The sequence below is a fragment of the Strongylocentrotus purpuratus genome, unplaced genomic scaffold (genome assembly GCF_000002235.5).
Source record: "Strongylocentrotus purpuratus isolate Spur 01 unplaced genomic scaffold, Spur_5.0 spur5_scaffold_7, whole genome shotgun sequence".
Lineage (NCBI taxonomy): Eukaryota > Metazoa > Echinodermata > Echinoidea > Camarodonta > Strongylocentrotidae > Strongylocentrotus > Strongylocentrotus purpuratus.
The window spans coordinates 14727196-14735468 of NW_022145613.1; the positions used below are offsets into that span (position 1 = coordinate 14727196).

The 8273-nt window shown below is 35.3% G+C and overlaps 1 long non-coding RNA gene across 1 annotated transcript; it reads right to left on the reverse strand.

Annotated features, from left to right (window-relative positions):
• Positions 1-4208: 4208 nt before the first annotated feature.
• Positions 4209-8032, reverse strand: LOC100890303. Its single transcript, XR_970798.2, has 4 exons — positions 7821-8032; positions 7215-7489; positions 6215-6307; positions 4209-4541 (listed from the first exon to the last, which is right to left on the reverse strand). It is a non-coding gene; the product is annotated as a caveolin-1 (long non-coding RNA).
• Between the last annotated feature and the right edge of the window lie 241 nt (positions 8033-8273).

An 8273-nucleotide genomic window follows, 5' to 3' on the forward strand; every position in this document is an offset into this window, starting at 1 on the left:
ACTGAATTCAAATGAGGATTAAGAGTCGAGAACGGTACAACGAATCGTCTTCTTTAATAATTTATGAAACGTCAAAGCTTCCACTTCGCGCGGGAGCGGGGAAATTGAATTCAGACAAGGATTTTGAGTCGAGAACTGTAAAACGAAGCGTCTTCTTTCTCTAATAAGTTTATGAAACGTCAAAGCTTCAAAGGGGGGGGGGGGACCTGAATTCAGACAAGAATAAGAGTCGATCGAGGACGGTACAACGAATCGTCTTCTTTCTCTAATGAAACGTCAAAAGAAACTGAATTTCGATAACGATTAAGAGTTGAGAACGGTCCAACGAATCGTCTTCTTTCTCTAATAATTTGATGAAACGTCAAAGAATGGGAATATCCCCCCTCCCTGCACCCATCCCCCTAGGGAGCGCGCTACTCTCGCTCTGTAAGTGATTCGCACGCTTCGCGTGCTCACTACCGCTCCCTCGCCTAAAATGAAATCCTGGCTACGCGCTTGGAGTGAAGTGGATGAGTGGGGTCACGCATGATATTGTTAACTATAGAAACATGCGTTTCTCATATAACGTACTGATTAGGGGGAGGTCTTCTTGGATCACTCGTTGGGTAATTTTTCTTGGTTTTTCTAGCTTGCTGGTGTTCTGCTTTCGAAGATTCCCAAACACACACATAGAGTGCTTTGAATGAGCGACTGGTAGAAGAGAACTAGAATGCTGTTATCAATTCTGAACTATTAAAAGTACAATCTTTGGCTTAATTGCTTTAATAGCTACAATCTCTGAGTTTCTATTCCAATTTAGCTTCTCGTTAACAACTGTTCCCAACTATTCATATTCTGAAACCGTTTCAATACAATGATCATGGATAATCAAAGATTCATGTAATTGAAGTTATAGGGTAAATGCCGGAAGTCAAACATAATTTCCTTAGTTTCGTTTCCATTCAGGACCAAACGATGACTATCACATCAGTCAACAAGCTGTTTGACGTGCTCAAAATAAACCTAGCATCATTCAGTAGAAATCCACTAATGACAGTATCGTCGGCGTTTGTGATTATTGCACAGTTGGATTCTGAAATCTTACATTCTCTTGTATTGTGTATATTGAAAACATGATGGGAGAAAGTACGCACCCTTGTGGTACACCTAGTCATTGAACAATAGCACCGGATGTAAATAGTATTGCACTTTACCCGGCATTGTTGTCTATCAACAAGAAAGTAATGGATGATCATGGCAAGTTTGTGTCGAACATTTAAATTCAGAATTCTATTAATCAGTAAATATTGTAAAATTGTATTGAAAACACTTGAACAATTATTAAACAAAGACCTGACATTGGACTTTGGGTTTTCAAGATGTTTGTACAGGCTATGAAGATATACTGCATCCTCAACACTTCTGATATTTTGATATGCAAATTGATTGATCAAAAATATTTACTTGACATCTAAGTAATTTTAGCAAGATTCTTTCTAGGCAACTGAAGACTTCCAAAGTTGTGGAATGACACCATTCTCAATAATCAAACTGAAATTACAAGTAAAAATGTAGGCAAGTTGTTGATTGCACAATTTTAGAGCTTTATTGGAAATTCCATCTGGGCCACAGGGGCGAATCTAGCTTTTTGCCAAGGGGAGTAGTTGACCCAATGACGAGGCGGATCATCGTCCACCAGCCGCTAGGCGATTTTTTTTTTGTTGTTGCTATTTAGAACCCCCATAAGTGATGTTTTCCTGGCATCTACTAACATCTACTAATACTGTGGGTCTGGACACATGATGGCGTTTTTTCTATGCACATCACATTTTCACTTGGCAGCCCAAGGGGGGGGGGGGGGGGGGGGGGGGGGGGGGGGGGTAAAACCCCTACCCCCCCCCCCCCGTAGATTCGCCCCTGGGCCAGTTGCTTTGCTTACTTTGACCTTAGCAAAAATATTACGAACATCTTGTTCATTTACATTCAGTCTATAGTATCGGATACAAACATAGGTCAACAGTCATCCTACTTTGTAAAACTTCTTTGATTGCATTGAAATCATGAACATCAAATCGTGCATAAAAATCACCTAAATCATTGACCGACGATTGATCGAACTCATTTACTTTATCCTTGTAATCAACCATTGTTTTTTAATCAATAAAACCACTTCAAATCAAATAGAAATGTATTGCTAGTGCTTCCAGTACAGTATGACTTTAAAGTGTGTTCTTTCTTTCTTTCTAATGTGTCTTTCAACTAGTCCTGCAAAAAACAAGCTTCATGGTTTTTTTTGATGAATTCTGCTGGTATTTGCTTTGTAATCACTTCATATAATGCTGAACAGGCTACTACATTGTAGTATGCAAATATGTGAAATAGAGGAATCAACTGAAATTTATTTCACAGATTACGAGATTGACCCCAACGAAAACAATTTTTTTTCCTAAATTTATTTCATAGAATAAAGTTGTTGCTAGACCTCAGCCTGGAAATGAACAGGATGTTACACATTCAAATTACAATGTAATCTTAAGTTTATTTGTTTCATGCACTTTATTTAACAACAATTCAATAAAAAGAAACGGTAATCTGTATATAAATCGATAGTAAAACGAAATAAAAAAGATTGAATCAAAGCTTTAAAAGAATTCTTCCGTTTGTTTAAGCCAGAAAGGTGTAAACTCCGTGATAAATGATGATGAATAACAACCTTTATTTCTGGCTTTCAGCAGTTCTCTCTGATAGATACAATAATGGGATTCAAACAAAACAGAAGAACAGAAGTTCATCACAAGTTCGTTTTAAGATTAAAATGAAAAAAAGACGAAATGCTGTTCTTTATACCAACTGATAATAAGAAGACAAACTACGAATACTTTAGACATGATCATAGTGGTGTATAAGGATATAATGTATTACATAATAATACTAATTATGTAATGCAGAATATCAATACATCTTTGTTTTCCTTTCCCATTGTGCTTATCTATCCGTCAATTCCTAATCGCCACTACAATTTTTTGTTAAATACGAAAAAGCTTGTATAATATACCTAAATGCATTTTCAGACGGATGCAGACGTCGATTACAAAAATCTGGTAAACAACTGGTTTTAATAACAGTGACATGGTATCAAAATAAGTACCTTAACGAATACAAGCAATGCAAATAAACAGCATGCTTGATGTTAACCAGGCTGATAAATATTAACACAGAAAACCAGCAAACAATCGATTTTAATAGAACACAATACCTTCTTTCAAGAATTTGTATTGAAAATCCCAATGGAATTTGAATTTTTTCATCGGAATTTTGATAAATTATGCATAAATATATCCTTATCAAACGTTGGTATATACACTATATATTGTTATAAACATATCTATTATTCTTAAGTACATAAGTCTAAACCGATTGTCAAATGGCGCACAATGGCGAACATGCAAGCTCTGCTTTGTATTTATGCTATTCACATTTTTACATTGTTTTTGTATTGCCTATCATATCTTCACTTCCCTTTATAAACATTTTGCTCATTTACCTTACATAATTCATGAATAAGTTATCTACCCATATTGTTTTGTTTATCTTCAGTTTGTATTGATCTAAATTGTTTATAATATGTAAAATTATTAATGTGGAACAGATATTCATCAAAACCTCAAACTTTAAACAAGTTATAAGACAATCTTGTTCAATGTTGTTTGATTATAACTCGATGTGTATACCCCATGACTGCAATATAAAATTATCAACGAAATCCTTTGAATACGTATACTGTGCATGCGAATACATTCAACAACGATAACTAAGATAGAATAGAATAGAATAGGATAGACGGGAGAGAGGGGATGAGTAGTAGGAGCCCCCTCCCCCTAAAAAAGAGACATTTTGCAGGTAATTATTTTGTCAGGGAAATATTGCCGGCCCTCCATAAATTATACAGGAGTGCCGAGTAGGCTTGGTTTTTACCCCATGAAATAATTTGTTGTCACATCATTTTTCCAATGTGGATAGGCTCTATTATCACACCCCGCCCCTCCCATGGATCGCGTGTATGGTGTTTAAAGTCCGTTTGCACTAGTTTGTTCAGAGGTGATTAGACCTCCCGCAAGGACACTGACATGTTGTTATCACATCAAATCAGCTCTCAAATAACATAAGAAAAAGGGGATCATGGGGGACCAATTGTCACCGATTAGACATTGTTTTCTATATATAGAGTGAGCAAGTAGCTACACGTAGGACAGTGTGGCTTTAAGCAATCAGACGTGCTGGACCTGGCTTGTCTTCAAGTTGAGAGTGATCTGCGAGTCGTTCAGCTGAAACCGGCCCTTGATGCCCGAGAGGATCAGGGCGGCCGACTGGAAGCAGGGGTCAAAGAAGAGGCGGACTGAGGCCGATACCAGCATGCTAAACACCCTGAACCAGATGAAGGTGTTCTTGATCGCAGGCTGGATGAACCAGATGAGGAGGAGGTGGCTGAGAGCGAAGACGATACTCCACATGAAGGTCATGAGCGGGGCTATTATCAGCGACAGGCTGGCGTACACGAAAAACTGTGTGAATTAAGGGAATGGGTGGGGGGGGGGGAGCGAAATTGGATTAAAATGTAATTCTGAAGAAAAAAAATTGATTGCAAATAAGAAAAAGAAAAAAAGAGTAGGTCTACAAACAAAAATATATCAAAGAAACCCGAAGACACACAGAAATCGGTGTCAATTGTTCAAAGCATTATATTTGAAAAAATAAAGCAAGATGGTTTACATCAATAACAAACTTTACTTTTCTCTAAATTGTTTTAAAATGGTGCTTATATCAAGGAAGCGTAAATTGCACCATAATTATTGTATGACTTGTTCAAAATATTACATTTTCTGAGGGAGGAATGGGGATTATCTATTGAGCCATTGACATAATTTTTGTTTTTATAAAAACATGAAATCCTTTTACAACTCATTTGGTTCCTCCCACATCTGGCAAAAGCTCTACTTAACAAATTACAAGATAGGTATATCAAAGCCTGGAAAGAGTCTATAAAATTAAAATCATACTGTATACTCTACACAATTAAAAACATGCAAACATTCTGAAAACAAAATACAAATTGGAAAACTATTTATTACTCGATATTGACAAATCACATATAGCTTATGTACGAAAAACATAATGAGCAATAGTCCTCATGATTGATGAACGTCGGTACAAGAAAATAACATTAATAGATATTATATGCCCCATTTGTAAAACTGACATAGAGAACGAAATACACTTTGTTAAAGGCTAAAGCCACTCCAAAAAATGCAGGAAACAAGAGAAACAAAAATTGAGTAAAATCGAATAACTATTTTTTAAGTACGAAAAACTATGGAACTTGAAAAACTGCCAATTTGGTTATCACTTTGTGGAGTTATTGCCTCACTATTATTGCTTTATATTTTCTTTTATCCCATTAGTTTCCCTTTTTATCCACTAAAAACTTGATTTTCCCTTGCCTTTGCCTAGGTTATACGATTTGTATCCTATTGCATGCATGCCATTTTACAAAATCTTTTGTGTACTTTGAAGATTTGATAATATTTTCTGAATATTGTATATTCATAATCATTATATTTTATACAAATAGTTTATCAAAATTCACATTTTTCATGATTTTTCATGATATTGAAAAAAATTACCTTATATTAGTGCATCCACACAAAAACATATTACTATCAATACTTAAAAGATCCCAGATTTAAAATATACTCTAAACTTAACAATACCTAACAATACCGTACTGCAAAACGACGATGAGAAATTTAAACTAATGATGTCTAATGACGAAACCAACATTAACGCACAAATAACATTTGGAATAAGCGAAATGTATGACAAACGAACAATAGAACTACTGAAAAATAATAAATCTACATACAAAAACACGTAGCATCCCCCTCCCCTCGTAAAAAAAAATATACATGCATATAACAACACATATTTATATATATATCTATATAAAGTTCAAGTCTTGTTGACAATTTCTTATTTTTTTTCATTTACATTGCTGTTAATCTCGATAATGTTAATGTATTTTGACTTTGTATTATCAAGTCTATTATAAAATAGAGATACGACCATATACGCGATTAGTAGACCATTGATTGCTTTATTGTTTTGTTGTTGTTTAAAATATATATATATATATATATATATTATTAAACTCTCCGAAATGTTGAGAACAATTGCTTACCTGAGTGTATCTGTATATGGAGCGGTTGACATCTTTCATGAATTCAAACCCTCTTGCTGTTTCCGATTCCTTGAAGGTATCATCAAAGGCAATCTGATAAAAATAAAAATAAATCTTCTTGTCGTGACCGGTTTCGGGCTCTCTTGATTCAATTTAGTTAAAATGTACGTATATTACCAATAGCATTGTTATAAGAATTATTGTTGTTGTTACTGTTATAATATTAGTATCATCATCATCATCACTTAATTAAAATTATCGTTATTATCAATACCATTAATACTATCATCATCATCATCACTATATCATTATTTTATCATTTTGTTTTTTGTCTGGCGCTGGACTCGGACTCACATACGTGCATGATGAAAGTCATGAGCTACTGCTGCTACTACTACTACTACTACTACTACTACTATTATTATTATTACTACTACTACTACTACTACTACTACTACTACTACTACTACTACTACTACTACTACTATTTATACTACTACTACTACTACTAGTACTACTACTACTACTATTATTACTACTACTACTACTACTACTACTACTACTACTACTACTACTACTACTACTTATACTACTACTACTACTACTACTACTATTATTACTACAACTACTTTTACTACTACTACTACTACAACTACTTATACTACTACTACTACTACTACTATTATTACTACAACTACTATTACTACTACTACTACTACTACGACTACGACTACTACTACTACTACAACTACTACTACTACTACTACTACTACTACTACTACTACTACTGCTACAACTACTACTACTACTACTACTACTACTACTACTACTACTACTACTACTTCTACTACTACTACTACTACTACTACTACTACTACTACTACTAAAACTAATACTACTATTACTATTACTACTACCACTACTACTACTAGTACTACTGCCTCTATCATTATTATCAACATCATCATGATCATCATTAGTATTACTTTGAGTATTATACCTCGATATGTGGAGTAAGAGCGTAGATATCATTCGGGTCCAGCTCCTCTTCAGATGGGGCCATTTGGGCCACTGTTGGAGCCGAAGTCTGGTGAGTATTAATAACTGGGAGAGGGGCGGCCGGTCCGTTGCTACTCCCGTACGATGGGTAGGGGTTCGTCATCTGGTCCAGGTGCTGCTTTTCCGCCATTTTTCTTTATTCTGTTCTTCTCTGCCTCTTCTGAATGTAACTTTGTTTAGTCTTTGAGTTTATCTACACAGCGGTAGCCGAAGTTACTGTTGTATCGGAAGCGAAAAAATAAACTAAAACAGTCGATTATCTCAGATGGACTTCAAAGTTCAAACATAATGGCGAGGAGAGAGGAACGAGTAGGGAGAGGGAGAGGGAGAGGGAGGGAGAGGGAGGGAGAGAGAGAGAGAGAGAGAGAGAGGGAAAGAGGGAGAGAGAGAGAGAGACAGACAGACATACAGAGAAAGCGAGCACGCATTAGCACAAGCAACAACCAAAAGAAGGCATGTCAATAAATATCATCATAATCATTGCATAAACTTAACAGAGACTCAAAGCTGATATATATCATTATAATGTACCGATACAAATACTTACAGGTTTTGATGCTGTCACGGTATGAAAATTACTTGAACGTAAACAAATAATTCCAACTACACTAGACACGCACGTAACGAAACTGGTGTCACTTAGTATCACCGCGAACATATATTTGCTTGACTAAAAAATAATGAACCGACGATGGATTTTGTACGTTGTGTCGAATAATTCCAAGTTGATGTCAACATTTATTAAGCTGTCATATCAAGACTTGGTTAATGATAAATAAAATAAGGGTGTGATAACTATTAATTTCGAATATGAGCGACGAAAAGCGATATTTGCAGGGCCTACATCAACAGAGATATTGTACCTTGACCTTTGAACAGGCTCTAAAAAAGAGAATTAACATGACAATACCAAAAATAGTAATGATGCTAATAAATATTAAGGGCAAGGAGCAACAAAGGAATCTTTTTATCTCGATTGCGCAGATGATAATGAGCTAAC